We start from the raw sequence: 5,072 nt of genomic DNA, 5'->3' as shown, positions 1-5,072 counted from the left end.
GTTAAAAAAAAAAATGAGAAGCTGACACAGCCTGACAGGTCATACGAAAACAGAACTGCACTGACTGGGGGTTAATCCTACAGTAAAAAGAATGTAAGGGGGTGTTGTGGGTACAAGGCCGAAGGGATGTCACAGCTGGCTTGGGGGATGGGGCTCCTCGAAGCAGGAACATGGAAGGAAGTTTGTATATTGTTTAAGACATTCTAGGCAAAAACATAGTCTGCACAGAGCTTCAGAGAAGAGGAAGGCAGAATTTGGTACAGCAAGAGCTTATGGGGGAAATAGTCTGAGATGCTTCAACACCAGAGATACAAGACATACTTCCTCCTCTCAGGCAGTTTAGAGACTGATAGGAAGAGAAAGATAAGCATTTGGTGATTATCACATGATAATCCCAATAAGCAAGTGACCCTTGTATTGGGCATACTGAAAAAATACTGTTTTTAATGTTTATTTTGGGGGGGGTGTGCATGTGAGCTGGGGAGGGGCAGAAAGAGAGGGAGACACAGAATCCAAAGCAGGCTTCAGGCTCCAAGCTGTCAGCACAGAGCCTGACGTGGCTCGAACTCACGAACCGCAAGATCATGACCTGTGCCCAAGTCAGATGCTTAACCGACAGAGCCACCCAGCACTCCTGAAAGAAAGATTTCTATCCTCAACCCAAAGTTGTAAGGAAGAACCATGAGGGGATGATGACACAGCCAAAGACTAGAAGAGTAGAGAGTTAATCGGTTGGTGGAAAGTGGGGGAGAAGAAAAAACATTCCATAAAGGGCACAAAATAGAAAAGGATGTGGAGGTTTGTGAGTGGGCGTGGGTCACTTGGGGGCAAAATAAGCCAGTAGGTAGGGCTGGAATAAAGAAGGCTAAGATGCGTGCACTGATTCATCTAGCAAATATATGTGCAGTGCCCACCGTGTTCCTGCACAGTGCTCGGGCGATGGACACCCAGTCGTGGACCATGGGGTCTGATGTGGGTGATACGCAGATGTGACATGAAGAAGCAGTGAATCACACGGTGCACAATGATCCCTTTTTTTTTATTCTGACTACAAGGCTAGGGGGAGAGGGTCACTGCTCAGAATGAGTCAGTCTAATAACTTGTTTGTTTTTCTCACAGGGAGCTCCAGGCCTTAGGCTCAGAGCAATGGCAGGCCAGAGCTGCAAGTGGAATTTCATAAAATTATTGTGTTTCCTTGTTTCTCTTTTTTTTTTTTTAATTATTGTATATTTTCTGTTTTTGGCAAGTGGTGCTTGTTTTCTATTCATGGAGGTCACATGGAACTTTCTTTAAGATGTTGAGTTAAAGTCAATGAGTTACTTTATTAATTTTTTCTTAAGATTTATTTTTGTGAGAGAGACAGAGTGTGAGCGGGAAAGGGGCAGAGAGAACAGGAGACACAGAATCCAAAGCCAACTCCAGGCTCTGAGCTGTCAGCACAGAGGCTGATGCGGGGCTCGAACTCACGGATCAAGAGATCATGACTTGAGCTGAAGTTGGATGCTTAACCAAGTGAGCCACCCAGGTGCCCCAGTAAACGAGTTATTTTAGAGAAAAATACCTGAATAGAGTAGAGTACAGATGCATATCTGGCAAAACTACGAAGTGGATACGGAAATGGCAGAAGCCTGGCCGACAGTGCTCTTGGCAATGGGAAGCCGTTGTAAGCATGGGGAAGGAAGAGCCACAAACATCTTGAATGTCAAGGTTAAGTGTGTCATATTGGTTTTGAGGTCCCAACTCCTAGCATAGAGCGTGGCCCCTTGCAGGGGCTGAATCTGGGGTATCCCAAGGCGTGCCATTCATACCTAATCTGCATTAAAATAGAAAAGTTGCATTCATTCCTTCGACTCTGCGTCATTACTCAGTTGCATAGATGCTTGAAAGGAGCTGGAAGCCCTGGGCCTCTCTGACAGGAGTCTGCGGAGGGATAGGCGTTCCTGAACTAGGGCTGGGAGGCCAGAGAGCACATGCGCCCAGGTCGTCCTCTGCAGACGTTTTGCGTCTTCTCCACTCTGTGGTGATGGCACCTGGGACTGTTTCCGTGGATCCTATGGCGGCCACTCCATTGTTCTCAGAGAGAGGACGCCCAGAGATGGTGGATGCTGATAAGTGTCTAATGCTGTTGCCGTTTTAGTAGCTCTCTAAGAGACCTAGTGGTTTCTTTCTTGTTCTTTTAAAAAGATTTTTTTTCACTACTCCTAAATGTCATGTCATGTTTTGTGCATTCTGGTCCTCTTCACCCTTGGGTATGTTGTTTGGACCCTTATCTGCACTGTTTCTCTCCGTGGAGGACCCGTGTACTCAGGGAAGACAGAAAAAAAACTGCCTTGTCGTGCTTCAGCCCCCATTCATTGGTTCCTGCGTCCCAGCCACATCAAACGGGGTTTAAAATGAAGCTCTCAAAGTAGGGGGAGAGAGAAAGAGGAAAGATAGCGAGGTTCAGTTTCTGTAACTGAAATAAAGTTGATTACGTGATCGTTCAGAACCTATAAAAAAATGCTTCACTGGCTATGTAAAAAAACGAATAAAGACATCGCTTAAAATGCTTCCCATTGTATAGAGCTTTGGGGAAGTTACTGAATGGACATGTTGAGCTTATGCTGAAGACCAGTTTTTAATTCCTCAGTTTTAAGCAGGGAGGATTTTAACCTTAATGATGATTTCTGCAGGCATAATGCCACTACACATGTACTTTAAAAGACAGCTAAAGGCAAGGGGGATGCCTGGGTGGCTCAGTTAAGGATCCAACTTGTGGCTCGGGTCATGCTCTCAGTGGTTCATGGGTTTGAGCCCCGCATCAGGCTGTGTGCTGACAGCTCGGAGACTGGAGTCTACTTCAGATCCTGTGTCTCCCTCTTTCTCTGTTCCTCCCCCGCTTGCTCTCTCTCTTTCTCTCTCTCTCAAAAATAAATAAACATTAAAAAAAAAAAAGCTAAAGGCAAGAATGAGTGAGCTGCCTGTGCGTCTGGACCGCTGCCCCCCTTCCACAGGCCATGGTTCGCACCACAGCTGCATCAGGGCAGCGCTGCAGGGGACCACCTGGCCTCTGGCTCCAGTCTCTGCAGAATACACAGAGAGCAGCCCGGCCCTAGGGAAGGCCTATGTCTGTTGACAGACAGACGGGTCTCCTTATCTTGTTTTCACATCGGTTGCGACATGATGTGTGTTGAGAACAAGCGTGGGTGGGGGTTCCTCCTGCCCTGCCCTGTGCTAGCTGTTAAAACAAGAGTGTGGTTGATCGCACTGTTTTTCAAGCACAGATCAGGCCACCAGTAGTTGGTGATCCCACTGGGTCACTGGAGGGATTTGTTGATGGCAAAGAAAAACCCAACTCTGCTCTTTTGGGGAACACCTCAGCAATCTACATAATGGTCATTCAGTTTTGGAGATTAGGGTTTGTTTGAAGTTTTGTTTGACTGCTAAGGAGCCCTAGGGTTACAGCTCTCAAAATATTTAAACTTCAATTTCATACTCAGAGAGTTTGGGCTGTTTTTCAAATCAGTCATCAGGAATCATTAGATGCAATAGACTGCTGATAGTCCAATTGCACTTTCCAATCCACAAAGCACTTTTGCGTAGGATTATTCCTGCATGCGATAGGAGAACACCGTAGCACAAAAATGTTAAGAAAATTTTGACCATGGCCCTATGTGTGATAGCTAGTGACCGAGCTGGGTACAGTCAGCCTCCCCCCACAACCCCCAGTCCACTGCCTCCCGGTTGTGGGTCCTTTATCCTCCGCTATCGCACCTCACTGTTGTTTCCATCTTCTTGTCCAAACTGAATGGTCCGCTCGCTGCTTCAGCATACGGAAGGAACTTCAGTGCCTTGATAATTGAGGATAAGGGAGGACAGGGTCGCCATGAAAGATCATTGGGAATTGACTTAATGTATTGCATCATTGACATACGTGTACAGCAACTTAGAGGTAGAATTCAGAGACTAGTATTTACTGAGCAAGCAGCTGTCATTCTGTGAACTTCCTGGACCTGTCAGTGTGCAAGAGGGTACATATTTAAAAACCTCCTCCCTTCCTCCTCCATCAGCTTCTGGAGACATGGTCTCTCATCCCCATCTGACAAATGAGAGCACCAGACTAGACACAAAGAAACGTGCCCAAAGGTACGTAACACATAGCAATGGAGCCTGAATTTGAGCCCAGAGTTTGTCTGATTCCGAAGCCAGCCCAGGCCAACCCCCACATTCTACTGATGAGGAAACCAGAGTGGGAGTACCACAGCTGTGGTCTCACAGCAATGGCGGAGCCAGTCTCCTCGACACGATCCTGATCCTTTTCCCAGCCCACCTGGCCGACCTCATCTCTGAGGGTCGGGATTCCCCTCTGTCCCATCAGATGTAAAGTTGTCGGCATTGCAGATGACCTCCCTTCCCCTGGCCTGTGCCCCAGGAGTGATGAGAGCTTTTGTTGTAGTTCACACCAGCCTTTTTTTTTTTTTTAACCTCTTGTTGCTCTCCACCTTCCAGAATGTTCCATGCCCCTCATCTAGGCTCTGACAAAAGTTGTTCACAAGTAACCCCATTGACAACTTGATTTGTACGTTTTCTCTCTACCTTGCAACATGGGATGAGACGACAGAAAAATAGGATAGCATAGAGCTAACATAGAGACAGATCGATACAGCACTGACAGTATGTGAGAGCCCAGAGTCAGTGTTAGGAAGGCACCAGCTTTGAGGATACCAGACACGAAGCCCAGGGGCACCATGGGCACCAAGTTATGGAGGTTCCTGTGCTGCTACATAGGCCAGAGAGTAGAGTTGACCCCCCACCCCTAGAGCTCCCACAATCCTCCATCTTCTACTCTCGTTACAGCTGGCATACCCCGCCCCTTTGGACATCTTGCTTCACTGCCATCATTAATGTTCATCTTAACCCAAAGTTGTGCATAGAAATGCACACCATGTACTGAGATTTGTTCTCAGTCTCTTGTCTTGGGCAAAGGAGGTGAAGGAATTGCCTGGAAGGGAACTGGTTATCTATCCAGTGCCTGCTCTACAGATGTTATTTCTTATAATCCTCACAATAACACTGTGAGGTGGGTTTTCATC

The sequence above is a fragment of the Crocuta crocuta genome, unplaced genomic scaffold, assembly GCF_008692635.1.
Source record: "Crocuta crocuta isolate KB4526 unplaced genomic scaffold, BGI_CrCroc_1.0 scaffold316, whole genome shotgun sequence".
Classification (NCBI taxonomy): domain Eukaryota; kingdom Metazoa; phylum Chordata; class Mammalia; order Carnivora; family Hyaenidae; genus Crocuta; species Crocuta crocuta.
Note: the sequence above shows the minus strand (reverse complement) of the source record.